We start from the raw sequence: 13,895 nt of genomic DNA, 5'->3' as shown, positions 1-13,895 counted from the left end.
TTAATCTGGTTTTACGTCGAAGATGTTTCTTCTGATGTTTCGACTGCTTGCCATATAGGATTGCCTGTTTCTATGTTAATTCTTGTTTTACTTTATACACGTAGTGTGGGTTGCAACGGTTTATTGCAAGAAGCATTGAGTCTCTGTGTCGATCAGATCCACGTGGGGGTGTTGCTTTCTGTCTGGAGTCTAGGCTCGCTGTTGAACCTTGCCTTTATCTCTGTGAAGTTCAGCAAACCTCCAGAGATGTGAGGGGTCGAAGATGAGCCTTTCCAAGGTTTGTATATTTGAAAGGAAGGATGCCAATAGCAAGGACATCCTTCACTGCTGCTGTGTAGAAGAATCAGAAAATGCCATGCTTCTCGTTGTTACAGTCTCTCCTTGTGTCAGTACACCAGTGCCCTTCCTCCTAATTGATGGCATGTGTTTCCTGATGTTGATGTGCCATCCCTCTCTTGGAACAGGGGTGAAGGGCATTGTTCATCTGCTAGAGTCATTGAGAACTGCCTATGTTGTGTGATGGCAAGTAGTCTTTTTTTTCACACACTGACCGTCCAGGATGGGAAGTAGGTGCTGAGGCTAAGGATGAAGGGCTGGAGAAAGGAAATGGCAGGAGCATAGCAGTTAAAGATCCTTTGCTGTGTCCGCAACGCTCTATATGCCCGCTTGCCACAATGTCTTATTAAGCTGTACTTTTCTGATCAGACATCTAGGGGTTTGCCGCCAGCTCCCTTCAGTCAGTGCTCTTTAGAGTTGGTCAGAAACTGGCATTTCGGCAGACGATCTCTTCACCTCAGGGCTTCGTATTGTCACGGAACACCCCAATTCTCCAGACTTGAATACAGTTTCTCGTAATTAGGAATTGAAATCCCATCTCCACATCGAGATTTGTGGCTACATTTCTTCTGCTATTCCTCCAACCCCTCCCTCAAATCTAAACTTGCTGTTGCTCGGGTCTGTGTGAGCCACCACTGCACATCCCTATACGCAGTTACTGCTCCATCATGATGACTGGTACCGACATGTTCTCCTGTCTGGGACCGCTGCCATAGATACTGAGACTGGTAAGAGGGAAAGCAAGAGGGCTCACTGGGATAATATGTGCTTCTCTGGGATAACTCTTGTTGATAGCCAGTGGGGTGTATGCTGTCAGGGGCGTGGTAAAAGCAGTCACCCAATCCTCCTAGAGCCGCTCTCTCTCCATGGGAGGACACTCATCACAGAAGCCTTCATATCAATGCTGCCACGTTCTTCATGCTCACACCTTCCTGTTGGACTATTGCTTGATCACCCTTCAATCGCCAGGACTGTATCATTCTAATGATCCCCCTCCTGTATATAAGCTTATCTAAAGTCCGCCACTGATGCTGGAGGACTGAAGGGGCTCGAAGACTTAAAAAGTTTCCTTCCCCACCCGTCTTTTAATTTGGTGGTTTGTGTTCATTGTCTGTGCAGATCTTTAGCCTCCTACAAAAAGATATTGTGAAGGCACCTGACAGAGCCTTCATAAAATAGCATACTGGTGACCATTTTCTGTACTTGTTTCAAGTGGGTTTTTTTCTCAGTGGCAATCTGTCATAGATAGATTTTGCATCCTGGTTCTTAGACTATTTTTGAACACTCGTACATGTCCTAACTCTAGGAGTGTTCTCCTAAAACTGAAAAACAGTATTTATTGTTGGGCGGGGCAGACCTTCTGGTGCCTGTGGGTAAACTCTCACAGGTTTGGTTCCAGAGGGTAACATTTTACAGGTTATTTTTATTTCACAATATCCCCGCCTACTCCAGTGTCTTCCACAATATAACATTAAACACTGAGCATTTTTTCCGTTTCTCAAGCCCTCACATTAAATGCCTCTCTTTAAATGTAGGATTGGTATGGCCGTGGCTTTCCCGCCCCCTGAATACTGTGGACCAGAAGCTTTGCTGTGTCTTTTTCTAGTTCCCAGCTGCATGGCTCACGCAGCCTCTGCTGCCAAGATGCAGGAGAAGTGACTGATGGCAAGTTGAGCACCTCGTTAAACGCAATGCATCCTGGGATCTTGGACCCAACAGCATGTCCGCAGCTGGTTCAGTGAGCCTGTGGTCAATCTCAGGATGCTGTACAAATTGCAGCGGGAGAGAAAGGGAATGCTGCCAGCGGGGGAGTTCTGTGCACTGGCTTTGCTGGAAATCCCATTTAGCTGGAGGAGAAATTTATCGGGTTTTAATATCTTAGCTAAAAAATAGCTCCTTAAGAATAACAATTATCCACCAGGGAATCAAATTTCGGACAGAAAGTGGAGGGAAAGCTCACTCTTTTATGGCTTCGGAGTTACAAAGTTGAATTAGTATTTACCATTCTGGTTTCCAAAATGAGAACAGCGACCTCCATTCCATCCCAGGGGTGTAGCAAAGAGGGCGTAGTTGCATCAGGTCCACTGTGTCTTCCAGGACGCCAGTAAGTTGAGAGCCCCTGGAATTCTACTGTGCGGGTGGTGGCAGAACCCTACTGCACACAGCCCCTTTTAAAGGACATTCTGCATGCTACAGTGCATCTCATCCAGGATCTGCAGAAATCAGACCGCATCACCCTCATCCTGATGGAATTCTTCTGGCAGCCATTGGTGTCCTGCACAATCTTCAAGCCGGATGCTTCGTCAGCAACCCATCACAGCCAGAATCTCAGCATATCTGGCTGACCAGCTCCCCATCTCTGGTGGCTCTCTGCTCACCTGCAGCCAGGACAACATTAGATTATAGATAAAGAAATGAAAACAGTGGACAACAAGCTAACGGGCCTTCTCCAACTATGCATACATGTTCTGGAAAACATCCATGTGTCCTCCAGACCCACCACCTTACCCCCAACCTTTTCCCAATTTTGCAAAAAGCTGAAGATGCACCTCGTAAAAAAGAAAGAAAACACTATCACAATGCAGTAAGTCTTTCTGCTCCGGAACTCAACTACCTCTCCCAGCACTTGCTCACTGTTTATTTGCGTTTTGCTCTGCACTACAGTCTGTGCCCTTTTGTACTATACAAATACCACATTTTGTGCCTTTTTTTTACTGTACGAAGGATACATACATACACTACAATTTGACTGACTTTTGATCCTCCGCCATGGAACAAACGGCTTGTGTTATTTGCCTGTATTAGGGCCTCTAGCACCAGTGCTTCTTTTATTTTTGTAGCGAAAGATGCTTAGCAGTGGCTGCTCATCTTGGGGATCCGGAGTACTGTTTCTTTTTTATGTCTTTTTTTTTTTTTAATCTGTCTAACATGAAACAAAACTGAAAAAATGGGGATCGGTGAGGGGTTTGTGAATTGGGTCCGACTTCTTTATGCTCAGCTGGGGGCAAGGGTCCGTACGGGACGCTATGTCTCGAACACGATATCACTGGCCAGGGGGACGCGACAGGGATGTCCGCTCTCCCCCTTGCTGTTCGCCCTGGCAATGGAGCCATTAGCGTGCCACCTCCGTAGGATCCTCCAGGGGCAGGGTATCCAAATTGGGGCCATGGAACATATTGTTTCACTGTACGCAGATGATGCACTGGTAGATCTACGGGAGCCAGAGCGCTCGCTCCCGGTGCTGATGGCAACTCTGGGTCAGTTTGCTGAGGCCTCGGGACTCTATGTCAATAACACTAAATCACAATTATACCCGGTTGGGGCGGAGGCGGTGAGGAGCGGGGTTCCCTTCCCAGAGTTGGGACTTCCATGGGTGTCAGATGCACTACGCTATCTCGGGATCTGGATAAGTAGGGACAGAGAAGTTTTTTACCAACACAATATGGGGAGGGTTCTTAGAGGTCTCTGAGGCAGCATTGCCTTCTGGAACACACTCTGGCTCTCGCTGATGGGGAAGATTGCCTTGATTAAAATGGTGGTGCTGCCACGATGTCTCTTCACAATGCAGGGCTTCTTTGAACTCCCGCATCAGGTCTTCAGGGATCTTGAAAACGGTGCCGGGTAAGCCTAGAAGTCATGAAACGTACTTGGGGTAGGGGCGGTTTAGAAATCCCGGACCTTGAACTTTATTATTTTGCGATATTTTGCGTCCCAACTACAGCACGCGGTGGCCTGGCTCGATACAGACCCTTCATGGGAATGATCGCTCCTGGCAAACACATATGGGGATCAACAGCTGGGTGCGCTTCTCTGGCATGCAAAAAGGCGACGGGACCAATGCCCCCCACTGGGCAGGTTGTTGGCTGCCATTTGGGCCAGAGTGGTTCGACGACTTATACGGGTGCAACCGTTTGCCCCAGAGGCGGACTTCTGGCTGATGCCGCCCTTCACGCACATAGACCGGGTCATGACTACTGATAAATGGAAGGCGGGAGGGTATCTTATGTTGTCAGACCTCTACTCCGCCCAAAGGTTCATAACATCAGGATGCAGTGGAATCTTTCGAGTTGGGACCGGGGCAATTCCTACAATATGCCAAAATAGCGGCAACAGCACGACATCTATGGCCTACATTCCCGGAAGCCCCGGAACACACAAATACTCTGGTTAAAATGATAGCTATGGCGGGAGGACGGAAACTTGATTCACACCTGTATAGGGCGTTACGGGAAGACAAACAGCATGCACCTCTCAAAATAGAAGATTGACGGCAGGAAGTGAGCCTGCAGGATATCACACCACGGGAGTGGGGGAAAATACATGAGGGTGTACGTAAGGTAGCGGTGTCCAATAGATTTAAACAGATACAATATGGTCCAAATGACATACCTCTCACCCAAGCGCCTACACGCTATTGATAGCTTGAGGGATCCAAGGTGCCCCAGATGCCACTATGCCCAGGCAGATTTCCCACATATGGTTTGGTCGTGTCCAATGATTCAGATATATTTGACAGCCATCCTGGAGGACCTGTATAGAATAACAGGGTGGAGAGTTGCCCTGGAGCTGCGTACTTGTATCCTGGGACTGATTCCCCGGGACCCTAAACGTAAAATCAGCAGGAAGTTCTTGGTGTTGGGTCTTGTGATTGCTCGGCGACGAATAGCAATCCACTGGCTGCAACAGAGTGGGCCGCTGGTTGAGAAGTGGAAGACGGACCTGCAGGAATGGGCATTAGCAGAGGAGGGGCATATACGCAGCACTAGGAAGGATGCCAAACTCCCGGAAGTATTGCAGGCATGGGGGCTGATGATCCAGGAGATAGGGAGGAGCTCCCCGACTTCGACACAGATAGTGGTGTCAGATGTTAGTCAGGTGGGGATTGAATCCCCCAGGCGGGGGGAGAGACAGGAGGATACCCCTGGTTGAGATGTAGGTAGATAGACCTCTAGGTGGGTGGACCCGGCGAGGGGGGGGGGGGGGGGAGAGAGGGTAGGAGGGGGGATGTTCAGTTGAAAGTTCGATTTGTATTGCTACTGTTCATGCATATTGCCGGTTTGGTACGCACTTCGAAGGTAACCATAATTGGACTAACAGTTGCTGGACAGAGACAGTGAGGATTCTTAAGCAGAATGGTTTGTAAAATAGAACTGTTTTACTATGTGTCGTGAACCTCAAAACCGCAATAAAGAAATAAAAAAAAAAAAAAAAAAAATGAAACAAAACTGAATAACACATCCTCTCCCTCCCCATCCTGTGCAAAGAAAAGAAACATCACTCTGATTGTGGTGCATAGCAGAGAGACGTTGTACACAGGATCCCAACCTCCCCAAACCTACCAAACTCAACCCGCCTTCCTGCACGGCGGAATCAAAACCTCCCGCCACCCCAAACTTGCAGAGTGCCTATCACCCACCCCTTAAACTTGAAGGTGCGTGTGACCAGCTGGGCACCCGTCCTGGACATGAAGGCAATTGGTCAATCTGTAAGACAAACAAAATACCTTAGATACTACGTTATGAAATCAACTTAACAGTGTCTCTGCAATATAACAGTCCCATAAGCACAGTTCGGCAGCGGGCTCGGCCACCGATAGGATCCCTCCATCCCTCAGTCGAACCGGCCAGCAAATGGGGCTTGACACACCAGTAACTTAAGATACAGACTATTTATCCGACCCCTCCTGTTGCTGCTTCATGACCACCTGACAGGGAGACTCCATTTGGATCGCTCCGGACCCTCTCTCCACCAGGCCTTTGAGTGTTTGTTGTTTTTTCGTCCTGCCAGGCGCCAGCCCTCCAGCCAGTCCCATGCCTCCTCAGGGGTAGCGAAGAAACAGGCCTTCCCCTCCGACTCCACCCTCAACCTGGCTGGGAAGAGCATCGCATATTTAAGATTTTTCTCACAGAGTGCCCGTTTGACATCTAAGAAGCGCTGTCGTAGCTTTCTTCCCGTGAAATCCGGGAAGAAAGACACTGTACTATTTTGGAATTCGAGTGGGGGCGCCACTTGAGCTGCGTGCAGGATGACGTCTCTATCCCTATAGTTGAAAATCCTGGCAACTATAGGTCTCGGGGGAGACACCAGGCCTCGGTCGGCCCCAAAAGAAATTGGAGAGCCTTGCTGGCTTTAGGTAGGTAGTGACGAGCTCTAACACAAACAAGTCCGCTGCTGGCTCATCCGCTATTTCCAGGACCCCCAGTATGCGGAAATTGTTGCGCCTGGAGCGTCCTTCATATTTGTCCAGTTGTGCCTCCAGTTTAGCTGTGTGAGTTTGGAGGTCGTCCACCCTGCGCTGCAAATCGGAAGTATTGGTGACCAGCGAGCATGCTTTTATTTCTACCTCTTGCATTCTAGTGTTCATGGAACGCATATCTGCTCTGATGAGGAAGACCTCTGTAGATACAGAGTCAATCCTGGACTCCAGCGACGTACGGACTGTGGTGATAGCTGTGAGGATATCTTGCAGCGTCAGTTCCTTTGCCCTCTCCTCTGATTGTTGCTTCTCCGACTGAGCATCGCCCCTCTTTGTAGCTGCTCCGTGCCCTTGTCCCAGGCGAATCTCTCCAATTTGGCCTGAACTGCGGCCTTGGAATTGTGTCCCTCAGCCATGACCAGACCGCCCAGGGTAGAAAGTGAGCGGGGAGAAAAGGGCAGGCAGGCAAATTGTGAGGGGCTCACTCCACAACATGACTTGAGGGAGCCCCAACCGCCGGGCTGCATATAGAACAGGCGGGTTGTGTGCGGCTGGGACCGTGGCTGAGTCAGAGGGCCAGTGCACATGAGAACAGGAGACAGAAACTACTACGATGCACAAGCTTGCAGACTGGCAGCAACACTCCCAAAGGCCACCGAGCGCGGCGACACGATGACACTCACTCCCACACACTGCAGCTCGACAAACCCGAGGGCTGTCCCACTCTTTTGGCCCAAATTGGACGATGCTGGTTGGCGGGAACGGTGCTGGCAGGGAAGTAGACCTGGGGCAAGAGAATGTCCATGCTCAATTCACGAGACCACTGCGGCAGGCGTTGGTTGTGGACAGTCGCTATTCTCGGCACTGAGGTAAGTGTTGGGTAGCTGGACAGGTTCAGAAATCAATTGGCTGCCTCTCTCAACGCCGTGGGGTGACCACGATACTCCTGCCCCATAACTGGGCAGGACCATCCGCACCAGCCGCCCCGACTCGGTGGTGCTGGCAGACAACAGAGAGGTGGGCTTCAATAAGGCAAAGTAGTGGGGACCCGGAGCCAGGGAGACCCAGAGATCACGCCGCCCCCAATGCACAGTCGACTTCAAGGTAGGTAGGGGATGTTATGGCTGCTGGGCAAGGCACGGAGGTATACTGTGCACAACTGAGCTGAGCCGTGAGCTTCGAGGCAGCTCCTTTCACTGCACCTCCTCTGTAGCAGAGGCCCTCAGGCCCTACTCCTTGATGCGCACGGAGGGCCTCAGTCGCGGTCGATAATGGCACCGACAGCACCAGGGGGCTCGGTCAGGCTCAGCGCTGGGGTGTTAAGCTGTGGTACGTCCTCCAGTGGGACGCAAGCTGCGGAGGGTTCCCCTCACCTCTATGCCGCGGGCCTGAGCGGCCGCCGGTCCCCGCACCGATCTCGCCCAATTTGGGCTGGCAGGAAACACCGCCTGTGGCTATCGGGAGCTCTCTGCTGGTCCGTCCCAGCCCACAGAACAGCGGGCGGGTGCAGTCATAGCCACTTACTCCGGAGTCGACGATCTGTGGCAGAGCCACTATTGGTGACCTGGGCCTACGCACCACTCCTCCAACGCCGACCCCGCTGCAGCAGGCGAAGTGCGTTGTCGAGTCGATCTCCGGCACTGCCAGCCAGAATCGGCAGTAACACGGCTCGATCGACTCGCGCTGTGTTCCGGAGACCCATTCAATAAATATTACCGATATTTACTACGGATAAATGGACGGATTTATTCCTGAGCGGGTGCGCTCGGTCAGAGTCGCCTCAGAAAGCGGCCATGCTGCTCGGCGGTTGCCCCTCCCGCCCCCTGGAGTTCTGTTTCATTATCAAACTTTGACCCAGAGCAAGAAGAAGAAAAGCAGAAAATAATGCTGTATAAAAAATAACTGACACATGGAGAAAGAATCAACGAATAAACTGCAAGATTGAGATAAAGCTATAGGACATGTTGGGGGATGCAAGAAAGAGGCATGGGTGGGGTCAGGATTCGGTACCCTTTGTATTCGGCAACTCTGGCGGCACTAGTGGGGACTGCTCAAAGAGCTCTCGGCCCATGCACTTTTTATTTGTTTGTGTTTATTTTGCAAACTAAACTCTGTAGGAACCCTTGCTAGGCAACAGGTACTCTCTTCTTAACTCAAGAGCCATTGTCGACCATAATTTCACTTTTGACTAGGGTGGAGGAGTGATCTTGCAAGTTTAAACAAAAGTATCCATAATCCAATCCCCTAACTTTCTGATAGGTTTTCCTGTTCGATTTTTATGTTCATCAACATGATGGGGACCCTTCCTTTCAAGGCTTAGTCTTTGAACTAGCCTTTCACTAGTTGTTACTGAAATAAAGTCTCTATGATCTAAACTCAGTTCTGATAAGAAACCTAATATAGAAACAACGTTCTTACTTGGTTGTTTTCTCAAATTTCTCTGTCGCTTCTTTTCTTTCTTGTTCTCCGTTGCTTGATCTAGAGCGGTAACACAGATTTGGGTTAGTATTTCAATCCTGAGGTTTTGGGGTTGTGCCTGCCACACCTGTAGTTTGGTTGCTGGATTGATTTAAAAGGATGTTGTAACACATAGATTTCAGCGATTAGTTGTTCCTGTATTTTTTTAAGGAGGTGGAAAACAATCTTCAGAGTCTGAAGCTGGCATGGGAAATCATCTGTCAAGAAAACAAATGGACTGGTGTTAGCAGGAGATCTGAGAAAGATGAAGTCCTAGCCCAATGATGAAAATAGTTCATGCACAGAGGAGCGATGGACCGATTTCTTTTAAGGAACTGGAAAAATGAATCACAAGAGGAAGTAGACAAATGGTTAAAATAAATGGGCGATCTTAACACACTAGGAAGAACATTTATAAACCATGTAATACAGCATGATGAAATATGACCCACTGCCCTAGAAATGTATAGATAAAGATGCATGTTGGGGCAGTCTACAATGCTTAAATGTCCTTTAATTACGTGTCTGTATAAGAGGCGTGTGCCCTGGGAGTTATCAACGTCCTGATTATTTGGTATGTGGATCTCTGAAAAGATTTTTGGCATGGATCCTTACTTGCCTTCATTGAAGAGTCCTATTATCACTAAAGAAACATAATAAGACCAGGAAAGTTCCAAAATCAATTCCCTGCTTTACAGACCTTTGACCAGGGTCAGGAGAAAAGGTCATCCTGTTGCCGCGCTGTTTACGTTGTGCCTCGAGACTTTGGTGGTATCATCTGAGTTTTAAGTCTCGGATCTAGAAACAGGAAAGGGTTTTTGTGATTTGCTGTTAGGCGCTGTTGATCAGGATTGACCGCTTTTGACTGTTCCTCCCTACCTCACTGTTGTCACCACTAATGTTTCCACTGAAATGGGACCGCTATTTTTTAATTATTTATATTTTCCTCCTGTCACCTAAAAAGATTGTGTGTCACCCACTATTCCTTGTCCAGACCATTCAAGCGCGCTCGGATGTTTGTATTCTAAGGGAATCATGCACTCAGGAGGGGATCAGGCGCAGGGGCCTTACACGCTCAACCCAAAATTGAAGGGGGTGGGGGGCTGAAGCTGTGTAGAAACTGTGCTCCACCAGGGGAAAAACGGATATGAGAGGGAGAAAAACCCTTTTGTGCTTGCTGTAAGGGCTGTAAGGGCTGTTTAGTGGTGCCTTAAAATAGGCTCCAACACCTAATTGACTCCAAAACCAAATCTAAGATGAGGGACACAGTCGATAGAGGAGGTTAAAGGTTACAACAGTGGTCAGCCATTGCCCTGACATTTTATTACTGTCCTTGAGTGTAGTCCAGAGAGTACCACCATGTGTTTATTAATCCATTATTTGTGATTAAAAGAGCTGAAAAACAGAGTGTTGTAGTTGCTAAACTGACTTTGCCTGTGAGTTTGTGACCGATCTGCCACAAGGAGAGGATAGCAAAGGATCTTTGCCAGTGGGTCAGCATTTTTACGTGTCCTGCATTCCTGCGACAAAATGAATTCATATAATTAATAATGGAAAGGCAGTCCTGGTTTGCTCCTTCATGATGATGCAGCTAACGCATCCTCACGACTAGGTTGTCTTTCTCTTCTCCAGAGAACACTTGTACTATTTCGGTGATAAAAACTAGAGCAAGCCCCAGAAAAACCTTTTAGGTGGCCCCACAACATCTTCTGATGGCTCTGCTTTGTGAATCTACAAAATTCAAAATAATTCTGAGTAAGAAAGATTTTCTGCAAAATAGTAATTTTGCCTTGAACAGTAGTGCTTCGTTTTAAGAGATTATAAATTTAGCATTACAATATTAGGGTGAAGGTGGGGAAGATATCACGCACTAGCTGTGCGTTCACGAGACAGTTGGAGTTTGCGAAAGAGGATTGGGTTTGCTGACTGACTTAAATCCTAACAGTATGTTTGTGTACCAGTCATTGAGTTTCTTTGCAGTGTTCTGGTGTGCTTTCTCATCACTCAGCAGATGAGAGCAAACATTATGCAAGGTGCTTTTCGCATGCGAGTGCTTGAATAAATATATTGGGTAGAATGCACTTGGCACAAGATTGTCAGGTCTTTCCATGGCAAATACTGGGTAAAGGACACCCGCTCCTGCTTTGGGCGGATGTGATATGACGGATACTTAAGATATAAGGAATTCGAGGCGTTGCTGTCGGTCAGCTCCTTACAGCATGCTCAGCATCAAGTGGAAACCAACAGATTAGAATAATTAGTGCTGGTGTTAATGAAAAGTAACCCAAGCCAGCAGATGTCTTCTTCTAGAGTGGTAGAGGGTCAGGTATTGATGGACGTCTGCCATTTATTGTACTTTCAAATATGCTGCTGCTTTGTCTTTCCATCTGTGTCTGACTGACGTCTCCCCTTGTGAGGATAGCTAGCAGGGATGCTAGGCAGCCAACTATTTTTACTAAACAAATCTAATAAATATTTCTGGAATATCTGAAAATAAGACTCTTTGTTATGTATCTATGTTGGGAACAATTTTACAGTATATCCAATGAGGATAAAATCTCAGGATAGCAATCAGTTACAATAGTGGTGCTTTGTGCAACAACCTGGAACAAGATGATGGTTCAGCTGGAAGGCCGCACTCAAAGATCTGTGTTTTGGTTACAGCAGGGAAAATACCAAGGCCCTAGCTGGGGGTTGGCCCTAGTGAAGAAAAGAATCTAGCCATTGCATGATGGAGACCAGTTCTGATACTAGGGGGAGGTAAGGTGAAACTTTTATTGTTAGAGGGCCAAAGGTCCCAGGTGCTTATGGGATGAGGGAATACTGGAACAATTCTGGACGTTCAATGTTGGCACTAATAGAGATGCTCTGTGGCATTGTTTGGGTAGAAAAGTGACACCTAGATTCTGGTACTAAGTGGGAGATGAAAGAGGCACACTAAGTCTAGTAGGCTTCAGGGGGGAATGACCCGAACACTAAAAAGAGTGAAGAGAGACCCTGAAACTGATAGGAGGTATAAGAGTTCCGGACGCTTATTGAGACTGCCATGTAGATTGATGCACTAGTGAAAAGAAACTGTGGCACCGGTGGGAGCCGAAGAGACCAAGACATTGGCAACCAGCAGTTAAGGTAGAGGGATCTTGTCATTGAGGAGGATGATGTTTTTCTTTCGCTGCGTGTGAGAGCCTGTTGGATTTACTTGTTAATGTCGATAAAATAATTGGCATTAGCTGGAGAGAGGTGGGGTGCCCCGATGCTAGCGTGGTGAGAGATTGTTTTGTTAATCAGGAGATGGGAGAGATACTCTATCGCTCAAGGTACTGATGGGTAGTGGGAACGGACATTGGTTGTAGAAAAGAGGAACCAACAGGGACCGTGTTACTGTTGATGGCCAACTCTGATGCCTGAGAGACGCAAACAGGTCAGATTTTCAGGATATCCAACCATAGTATTCAATTGATAAATTTACCAACATGTCAATCTTATGCAAATGTATCTCTTGAATATTGGTAGTTACTGTATAAGAAGTGCTGTGCTCAGTTCTCGAAGACTGAATATCATTGCTGGTTACTGTAATGAAAAGATGCCTGTGCTCGGACCGACAAGACTTCCAATGTGGATTGAAAAGCAGTAGTTATTATACTCCATCGTCATTTTGAGGCTTTTTTTAGGTTATGCAGATTCCTAAAGTGCGTTGAATGCCTGCATCTGTCCTCTAGGTATGGTGGCGTGTCTTGTCTATACTCTTCCATAGCTCTCGAACCTGTTCATATTGGCAGAAGGATTATTTTTCTGGGTCTGTCCCAGAGTCAGCTGTTGATGAAATCATCTTGGGAACAACCTTGTTTTCTGCTCACATCTGAAATTGGTGATGAGTTTTTAGAGCTTGGCAGCTTGTACCAAGAAAGCAGAGCCTTCTATGGCCCCAGTTCTGAGATCGGTTGGAGATGCTGGTGTTAATGTGGAGAAAAAACGAATTCCGGAATTTATAAGGAAGGGAGATCGTGGCCCTGAAGGAGATTTAGGTTTATCGTCTATGGGTTTCATGGGGAGAATGGCCGTTGAGGTTGTCTAAAATGTGTCCGCATTGTGGAGATTAACAAAGGTGCAACATTCTTTGCAAAAGGCTCCTCTTAGAAATAGGCATGGCTTCCATTTACAATTATGGCCATGTTAAATGGAAGCTTCTCTCCCTACCAAATTTCCCCTGGTTCCAGACTTTCCCCTCTTACAACTTTTTGTGTTTCACACTTTAAATTAAATTATTGGGATTATGGCTTTTTAATCTTAAAAACATATAGTGACTTCGGTGGAGATGGCACTTTATTGGAGCAACACTAGTGATAATCAGTGTTATAGACATCATTACAAGGGTTTGGGAGCTCAACCAACCAGTTTTAGAAGAAGCAAAATCACCAGATTTAGCAAAAATATTTACTTTATATCCCTAAAAGTGGGTAGGTGCACAGGGTAGTTGGAAGAGGAAATGTTTCGATAGTTTGAGCGAGAGTAAATGAGTGATTATTTTCCTCAACCCCACCCCCCGCCCCAGATGACAGTCCTATGGAACTATAAAACACCTCCCATCGGACTTCCTCCCCATACCTGCTTGTCGGCTTCGTTGGTGAGAAAAACAGCATTTTGTTACTCGCCGATCACCTCACCTAAGCTTCATCGTCTATCTGCTGCCAGTCGAGTAATGCAGAATGATGAAACTGTTTCTCCCTCAGACCGCCTCATTCTCTCGCCCCCTCCACTCCCTCGACACACTGTTTCTCTCCCCACGTCCCTCCTCCCGACCCCCTCTCCTCTGCCTATTAGCCTCATTAGATATAGAAAGATATTGTATTCTAATGTTTGATCAGTGCTTAATACCTCTATATGGGGCACTGGAGTGCCTGCCCAT

The 13,895-nt window shown here is 47.5% G+C and overlaps 1 protein-coding gene across 2 annotated transcripts in view; it reads left to right on the top strand.

Moving 5' to 3' along the window:
• Window positions 1-13,895, top strand: part of MAST2 (microtubule associated serine/threonine kinase 2) — a 1,353,759-nt gene that overhangs the window by 391,133 nt on the left and 948,731 nt on the right. The gene's annotated exons all lie outside the window — the stretch shown is intronic.

The sequence above is a fragment of the Triturus cristatus genome, chromosome 4_2 (genome assembly GCF_964204655.1).
Source record: "Triturus cristatus chromosome 4_2, aTriCri1.1, whole genome shotgun sequence".
Lineage (NCBI taxonomy): Eukaryota > Metazoa > Chordata > Amphibia > Caudata > Salamandridae > Triturus > Triturus cristatus.
The sequence above is the reverse complement of the archived record's forward strand: the minus strand, read 5'-3'. Positions and strand labels throughout refer to the sequence as shown.